This window comes from Salvia miltiorrhiza, chromosome 4 (assembly GCF_028751815.1).
Source record: "Salvia miltiorrhiza cultivar Shanhuang (shh) chromosome 4, IMPLAD_Smil_shh, whole genome shotgun sequence".
NCBI classification, from domain to species: Eukaryota; Viridiplantae; Streptophyta; class Magnoliopsida; order Lamiales; family Lamiaceae; genus Salvia; species Salvia miltiorrhiza.
Window position 1 is genome coordinate 41,245,769 of NC_080390.1, and position 9,815 is coordinate 41,255,583.

Below are 9,815 nucleotides of genomic sequence, written 5' to 3' on the forward strand. Positions count from 1 at the left end.
TCAAAAGTTAGATCAACATCAGATGAAATTTCGACTGTCAACTAAGCTCTAATTTCACCAAAAGTCAAACTTGGGTGAAAATTGTAATAAAAATATAAATTCATATATTTTTTTGGCTTAATTAAAAGTTCGGGTGAAAATTACAATTTTTTTCAAAGTTCGTGTATTTTTTACAACTATCTAGTAATCAGAAAATTTTGATAATGTTAATTTTACAACAAATTAAAAGATAATGACATTTTTACAATATTTTAAAAGGTTTATCATAATTGCAAAATGAGTAAAAGTCATACATTAATTGGTAATTAATCTTATTTTCAAATCCTAGTATATGAGTATGTGTGTGCGCGCGTGTTGCGTTTTCTAGTTTTGATTAAAATGTGATATTGGTGAGATGGATAAAGATGGGTCAATCAAAAAGTTCATGTGACCGAGTAACAATTTAAGGTTAATAGATCTATGGTATCCCCTTGATCCCCACAATATTAATTTTCAGTTGCTAACTGTAACTATCAAGCATATCAATGACGATAATGCATAAAAATGTTAAAATTAAGGTTTTAGAGTGCTGCTTCTCCAAATTCCAACAATTATAGCCAAAAGAATCAACGCCCTTTTTTCAACAAATAAACTAATGGATATGAAGGGGACACCAAACGATGCAGACTTCAGTTTATAAACAATTAGGTCTAGATTAGTTCAAACCTCATTGCTTTCCCTTCCCCGAATTAAAAAAAAAAAAAACAATGAAATTAATTAGTTTCTTCCATTTATCTATATAATTAGACATCCTTAATGTAATTAATTGTAATTTTAGCTCTGCGGTAGTACCCAACAACATATCGGAAGACTTTGAGTTCAAGTTCCATAATTAATCTAAACTTTAAAAGGGTACTAATTAATTAAAGTTCTCTCTTTCTCATAGGTATATATAAATGTAATTAAATATAAAATGTTAAACTAGTTGCTCATTTGGGGATAGCCAAACAGATTAACTAGTGGCTAAATTAAGTTTGGATTCAATTTGAAGTAACATCTTCTAAATTAAACTCGTAGCATACAGTTTTAATTTTATCTAGTGATTTTTTTTTCATGTTATTAATAACACATGAAGTAGACATTATTAAAAGTGCATACACAATAGTGAGAGTGAGTTTTTTCTCAATTAATATATATGTATGAACTGAAACTTGTTTAATCGTTAATGCACTTTTTTACAATAATAATAAGCTATCATAGATTCCTTTTATATATATGCACTTAATTGCATTCCTATGACACACACACATATATATATATATCTTCATTAGTGATTTTAAGTTTCATTGGTTGAACACCCAAAATTAGGTTTATCTTATTATGACATCTTGAACAAAGTTCTCAATAATGTTTTCTTCAAAAAATTCTTAATCATGAATTAACTTCAAGTTTAAGTTAATCATGGAGTGAAGGGAAAAAAAAAAAAACAGAAGCATATGCATGTGATATATGTCCCTACCTCTACTGAACTTCACAAAGGGAGCCTGCCTAAACTCCAACTACATGAATATGATACCTCAAATCAATAAAGAACTAAAACCGGAAAAAGGGAAAAAGATCGAGATCCGTGTTTTTTTTCCTTGAACACAAATTAAAGAAATTATAGTAGGACAGTAGCACTAATTTTGAAAAACAATGCATATAATATAGTATTTGAATCATAGAAATGAAATGAATTATAAATTTGATATATAGCGTTAGGCATACGTGTGCATGATGTAAGTGGGCGGTGTATAGGTAGTGTTGGCAAACAAGCATCATTTCTTTTTGTCTCTGCTCTCCATAGGTGCCCAATATCCATCATGCCTCCAACAATTTTAAATTCTCGCACACATATGACATATACATCCTCTCAAACACACACACACACACAGAGATAATGGCGGAGTCATAAATTTAGTTCGAAAGCCTGAATTTTTACGGGGGTTCGAGGACAATAGCCCCATTTTTATTTTTTCTTTAGCATTTTGTATATTTTAGGCATTTTTTTTTATTAAAAGACAAATATAAGAGTAAAAATAAAGAATAATATTTTCATGAATTATATAATTTCAATATATATTACAATTTTTTGGAGGCATTCTGTACATTTTAGGCATTTTTTATTATTAAAAGAGAAGCATAATAGTAATATTAAAGAACAACATTTTCATAGATTCTATAATATACATTACAAACTAGTTTCAATACATTACAAAAAAAAATTGGGCACATTTTTTATTAAAAGGCAAGCACAATAATAATAGTAATAACGAATAATACTTCATAAATTATATAATTTTAAGTAACACAATTAACCTTAAATTAAATGTATATGAGGGAATATAACAAGCAAATCAATTTTGTAAAACAACATTCTTTTATAATTAGGAATATATATATATATATATATATATATTTAAAAAAGAAAAAAAAAAACTCAAAATTTGGGAGGGGAGCCCCCTTAGCCCTCTGGCTCCGCCACTGCACATACACATACACATACATATACATACAGGATCGTAGCCACGTTTTCGCCGTGGTGGTGGGTGGGGTATTTGGCTCCCTCGATTTTTCAATTTATTTTAGTATGTTAATTATGTTGTTGGACTAACTGGTGAACATTATTTACAAATTCCAATTATAATTAAGAAAATACAAGGAGTAATGGTAACATATAATGAAGAATTCAAATATGCAGTAAAGAACGAAGATGAACTCACGATACTTGCAAAAAAATCCTCTATCTTTATATATTTTTCGACCTCTCCTCCATATGAGTAGAACTGGAATATTTATACGAGGAGATTACAAAGGGTAAAACGGTAAATAGACTCAAATCACGTACTGTTGGGAAATTAATGGAAATATCCTACCCTTGGTTTTGATGATCCTAAAACACTTAGTTATCTTTGCTAGACTAGATTTTCCCTGAACTCAAATGCTAGAGTTCATTTTGCTAGTTAGACTGAAGAGAAAAAGCAAAGACCAAGTGCTGAAGTTCAGAGGAATGAAGATTGAAGATCTGAAGACTGAAGATCTGAATACTGAAGTACTAAAGACTAAAGACCAATAGAATCAAGACTGTTGACTCAACTGAAGGACTCTCACTTAAGTACCAGTATTAGGGAAACACTGAAGTACGCCACATCAGTTGAAGCATTGACTGATGCTGAAATAGAATATCAGAAGAAACCTCGGACTGATTGCTGATCCGGACTGATTTTTCAGTTTAAGAATGTTTCGCTCAGTTCAATCATAGCCACGTTAAAGTAAGCTGCGGACTGCTAGTACAAGCTGCATTTAATGCGGAGATATGCATAATAGTCATTTAGTGTGCAGAGTTTCCCATTTCATGTTGCTTTATTCTGCAACATCATCTCCTATGAAAGCAATGACGGTACCTACTTTCAACTTAAGGAGACCGAAGACTGAGAACCTAAGCCAGAATTCGAATTTGAGTCACAACAGCAGGAAATGAAGAAGGACCTCATCCAACGGATCTATTCTCCAAATGCTGCCTATAAATAGAGCTCAATGATCAACCCTTATTCTTCACCGATTCAACGCACAAAGCTGAAACTCTGTTGAACTCAAGAGTCAAGCTAATCCACTGCATCCTTGAATCGAATTATCAGTCTTCATTGATAAACAAAAATTTTCTTAGCTTTTCTAGGCATATACACTTCTATTCTTAGCTTAGAAATTGATTACTGAGATCCTGTTCTCAGTAATCCTTGTTGGTATACAAACCCTTTTCAACGAGAGAGAAAATAGAGTTTGAGAGAAGTATTAAAGACAGTTTTCTGAATACTAGGTTGTTTAGCACCCGCAAGCTAGACGTGTTGTCTACTTAGCACCAGTAAGCTAAGGAAGAGAAGTCTAACGATTGTTGGCACTGAAATGAGTGTTTCAATTATAAGGTTTGTTGTGCACCCGTAAGCGCGAGCTAGGTTTGCCGTGCACCCGTAAGCACGAGCTGAATCGATTGTCAGTGTGATCTACTGACCGTGGACGTAGGAATCGTTATTCCGAACCACGTAAAAATTCTTGTGTTATTTACTGCTTTCAAGTATTTCAGTTTCTATCTGTGCACAAACTCTACTTATACTGAAACTGATAACTTAAAGGATAAACCCTAAAACTGACAAGTTAATTCACTAAAGGTTATTTCTTAAATCGCTTCTGCATCAGTGTTATCAGTCCAACTAATCAGTCTTAGGACAATCAGTAGGATTTCTAACACTACTCTGATTTTTAAAACTGATACGATTGAAACCTTACTTGAACTTCAGTTTGTTGAACAGTTCCTCAAACTAAAGTTACCCTACTGACTCATTATCAGTATCAGTCTTAACCCTCTTTTAAACTGATTTTTCTTTACAAGTCACTTTAGTTTCAGTTTAGAAACTGACTTCAGTTTTCATTTCGAAAATAGCCCACTTATGTATTTCCCACATATACCAGTTCTAATACCCTCCGGGACCTAACAATTGGTATCAGAGTATGTTATTCGCAAGAACAGGCTGCTTTGACCTGGTTGTACTGAACTAGATTCTTTTTCAAAAAGTTCTTAAGTTTCTTCTGTGCTACTTGCGTATTTTAATTTACATATAAACTGTTATTATCATGAAAACTAACTTCAACAGGTTATCATCGTTGCCAACATTCTCCATCGACAACTATGAAATCTGAAAGTTCAGAATTACAAGCTTCCTTACCGCACAACATTGCAGAATGTGGGAGGTGATCATAGATGGTCCAATTGTGATTAAGGAAGGAATCAAGAGGGTACCTGTAGAAGCTGGAAAAGATCCTTATGACGAGGAGACGATTAAAGAGAAAACTGATTTTACCTCCAAAAAAAAAGGAATCAGGACGAGCTGGATAATCTCGCCAAGAACATCATCTCAAGCACCGTCCTCGACAAATATGTGATAAAGATCATAAAGTGCTCAATTGCCAAGGAGACGTGGGACATCCTCGAAAGGATGAGTGTCAGATCAGAAGAAATTAAAGAAAACAAAATGTCGATTGCTTGCCAGAAGTTCGACAGCTTCTAGATGCTGAAAGGAGAATCCATTGACGAGATGGATGTTAGTTTCAACAAGATACTGAACGAGGTTCAGGCCATCTCAAAGGTCAAGTACAATCAATGAAAAATCAACTTGAAAATTCTTGGAAGCCTACCAAGTGGAGATTGGAAAATGTATGCTATCACTCATCAGAACAAGACAAGCTTCAAGACCCTGAGTACTGAGAAGTTGTTCTCAGACCTCAAGGCGAATGAGATCGACATTCGCCAGAATAAGGATCCCACTAAAGCTGGAATCTCAGATAAAGAATCTCCATCAGCTTCCAAGGGAGCGACACTAAATCCAAAGACTCCAAGAAGCAGTCAAAGGAAAAACTGATATGAGTACTGAGAAACTGTTGAACCAATACACACTCATGACTGAAAGGTTCAACAAAACAGAGTCAAGACTAAAGAAATTCAAGAAGTTCCAGAAGAGGAACTATAAGGGCAGGGATAAAGAATATCAGCTAAGATACTCGAAGGACAAAACAGAAGAGAAGAAGTCCTGAACTCCAAATTTGAGAGACATGGAGTGCTTTGGCTGCAGAAAAAAGGGACACTACAAGACAAACTGTCCAGACCTTTCCTATTTTGAAAGGAAGACTCTTCGAGCTAAGAGAGATACAATTTGAGAAGAAGAAGGCCATGATGGTCGAAGACGCAGATGACTCCAGCTCCTCATCAGAATCTTCTTCGAGCAACTCCACCAGCTTAGATGATGAGAGTCAAGCCTTGATGGCTCGAGACGTTGAAAACGTAGCTGACAACAACTTCAACAACTATGACAACGGCATCAACGGGCCTGAGGTAAACTCTTACTCTAAAACCTTTAATACTGATACCTCCTTATTGATGACATGAGGAACTTCAGTCTCTGAAGACACATCAATGGAAGTGCACGGGTATGATCAAGTGATGTGTGATTATCAAACCCTAAGGTCTCTCTTCGAGAACTTGGTGAAAGAAAACCAGAGACTGGAGAAGGAAATCAGTAAAGCTCAGTCAGAAAAGAAGAAGATCAGTATCTACTTTCCAAATGAGACTGGTCTAGATGAGATGATTTTAGAGAACACTGGATTGGAGAAGAAGATCAAGACTCTTCAGTCTGAGAAAAGCAAGCTTCAGTTCTTGCTGGAAGAAACTGAAGCTGATCTAAAGCGGTCTGTGGCAGAACTTGAGAAAGCAACATTCGAAGCTACAAAACTACATAACAAGATGGATCAATGGGTGAAGTGCACCATGAAAAATTCCGCACTGATGAGCTATTTCCTTTCAACGACACTGATTGATAGTGTTGGAGAAAAACCGACGACTGCCGAGAAAGGAAAGAAAATCCTGATCGAGGATCAGATTGAAGAACTCGACGATTGCGCATCCATCAAGTCAGAAGATCCCGCAGAAGAAGACAGAAAGAGAAAGATGATGTCACACCGGAATGTTCCTCCTTCGAAGGAATATGGACGCCCAAAGGGTTCATACTGGAAAGAGAAGAAGGTGGCGGACAACAGTCAACACCACTCACAAAAACTGAAGGGTCAGTTTCAGCCAATAAAAGATGAAGGTCCATTTAGACTAAACTACTATCAATCCAGACCTCAGAAGACTAGAAACCCTCCCAACCAACCAAGGGGAACAAGAATGATAAGAGATTGAATCAGAATCAATCTAGGCATAAGCAGCAACCAAAGAGATAAACCAACCTTCAGTCTAGACCAACTCAGTCTCAATTGAGACAGTTTCAGTCTGGACCATTTCAGTCTCAGTCTAGACGCATGGAGGCTCAACCTAGACAAACTCAGTCTATAGCCTTTCAACATAGACAACATCAGTCTATAGCTCATCAGTATCCACCACGACATCATCATCAGTTCAAGCAAACCTCAGTATATCAAAGGACTTATCGTACTGAAAGGAGGATGCCCTAGTTTGCAAAAGACAAGAAGTCCAGAAGAAGGATATGTTGAAGAAGAAGAACTCTCCAAGAAGAGCACCATTGCAGACTGAAGAGAGAGCAACATCTGTCAGAAAGCCAAACCGCAACAAAGCAGCATTAAAAAGATTGGGGTTCCAAAAGGAACAACTAATGTGCAAGGACTCAAACAATAATTGGGTACCGAAACTTCTTCTTTCTTGCAGGGTAAATCTAGGAAACACAATAAAAAGAAAGAAGGAGCACGGGAACCAAAGACCATCTGGTACCTGGATAGCGGTTGCTCGAAGCACATGACTGGATACAAAGAATATCTAACCCATTATATGGAAAAAGCTGGTTCGCATTCTGGAGACAACTCACTAGGAGAGACTAAAGGCTACGGTGTTCTAAACATGGGTAATACATGTATCTCGAACGTTAGCTATATTTCTGGTTTAAAACATAATCTGTTGTCTGTGAGTTAATTTTGCGATAGTGGCTTCACTGTGAAGATCAAGAAAGACGAGTTCACAGTGAAGAACAACAAGAAGCAGGTGGTACTGAAGGGGGTCAGACAAGGAAACCTTTTTGTGGTTTCTTGGGAAGATAGTCCACCAGAGACCTGCCTCATTAGTAAGAGCCATGCCGAACTCAACTGGCTTTGGTATCGGAGACTAAACCACCTTAACTTCAAAACCATCATTAAACTTGCCAAGCATCAGCTTGTGGAAGGACTACCTCAAATAGTCTTCCAGAAAAGGTAAGAATGTGGAGCATGCCAGCGAGGAAAGCAAACCAAAGCTTCATTCAAGTCAAACATTGGACATTCCTCCGAGCGCATACTGCAACTGCTCCACATGGATCTGTTCGGTCTAGTGTCTCCTCGAAGTTATAATGGTAGAAAATATACTCTTGTAGTAGTTGATGATTACTCACGCTATACTTGGATTGTTTTCATGCTTAAGTAGAACAAGACACTGAAGGAGCTGCCGAAACTAATGAAGAGACTCAGTACTGAAAAGCAGACTGACATCATCCCTATTAGATCAGATAGAAGGACTGAATTCCTAAATGTTGTGATTAAGGCATTTTGTGAAGAAAGAAGAATTCGTCACCAAACGTCTGCAGCAAGAACTCCTCGACAGAATGGAGTAGCTGAGCGCTAGAACATAACTCTCAATGAGGTAGCATGAAGAATGCTCGCTGAATCCAAATTGCCATGCACTAAAGTTCTGGGTGGAAGCAGTCAACAATGCTTGCTACACCCAAAACCGTTCATTTCTCACTCAACGTCATGAAAAAACTCCATATGAGATCTGGAACAATAAGAAGCCTTCTATCTCTTACTTTCATTCCTGTGGCAGTAAGTGTTACATCTACAACAATGATAAGAAGAAGTTAAACACTTTCGATAGCAAGGCTGACCAAGGAGTTTTCCTTGGATATTCAGGAATTGACGAAGATAGCAAAACCTATCGAGTGCTTAACTCTCAAACTTTAGCTGTGGAGTCGCTTGATGATCTCAGGCAACAGGAAACTGGAGAGTGCTCCAAAACTGAAGGAGTAGTCAACACTGAAGAAAAAGAAACTGAAAGTAGAGAGGTACTAGTTTGGAGTCCAAAAGAAGAAGAAGATACTGAAGCTGAAAAGTTTTAGTATACTGGTCCTAATGCTGAAGGACAAACTGAATATCCTCTAGTAAGCATCAGCCAAGGGGTAAGTTCAAGCTCCTCAGTCCCCAACAATTCAGTGTTCCCCAGTACGAGCAAAAACTGATGCACCAATCTCTATCCTCACCGACGAACCACCACCATCACCAGAGGAGTTCAGAAAATACAAGAAATGGTTCGAGAATCATTCGAAAGACAACATCATTGGAGAACCATCAGATCGAGTGAAGACCCGAATATTAATGTGCAACGTCATCTATAATATTAATCAGAACACCATTAAGAAGACTAAACATTTCAGTCATTTCCTATCACAAACTGAACTAAAGGACGTTCAAGAAGCACTGAGATGCAATCAATGGATCACGGCGATGCAAGAAGAACTAAATGAATTCAACAGAAATTCAATTTGGAAACTGGTTGACAGACCAGATAATGCTAAGGTGATTGGGCTGAAGTGGATTTTCAAGAACAAGAAGGATGAGAAAGGGGTCGTAGTCAGAAACAAAGCCAGACTTGTGGCAAAGGGCTACCGTTAAGAAGAATGCATCGACTACCATGAGACATTTGCTCCAGTGGCCAGACTGGAAACAATTAGGCTCTTTCTTGCTTACACCGCACACACGAGATTCAAAGTACATCAAATGGACATGAAGTGTGTGTTTTTCAATGGAGTGCTCACTGATGAAGTTTACGTCAAGCAGCCTCCAGGATTCGAGATTGTCGGATCGAATAAAATTAACAAACTGAATAAAGCTCTCTATAGACTGAAGCAAGCTCCGAGAGCATGGTACGACACCCTATCAGAATATCTACTTGAACAAGGATTCAAAAAGGGTTCAGTGGACAGGACTCTATTCACACTAAATGAAGGATAAGATCTTCTACTTATTCAAATCTATGTAGATGATATCATCTTTGGCTCAAGGTCCGAGAAGCTGTGCAAGAACTTTGCAGACCTCATGATGAACAAATTTCAGATTTCCATGATGAGAGAGATTAATTTCTTCCTTGGATTACAAGTCAAGCAAACTGAAGAAGGGATACTAATCAATCAGTCTAAGTACACAAGTGAACTGATTACCAAGTTTGGTATTCAACACATGAAGATAGTGAAGATTCCGATTAATACAAACTG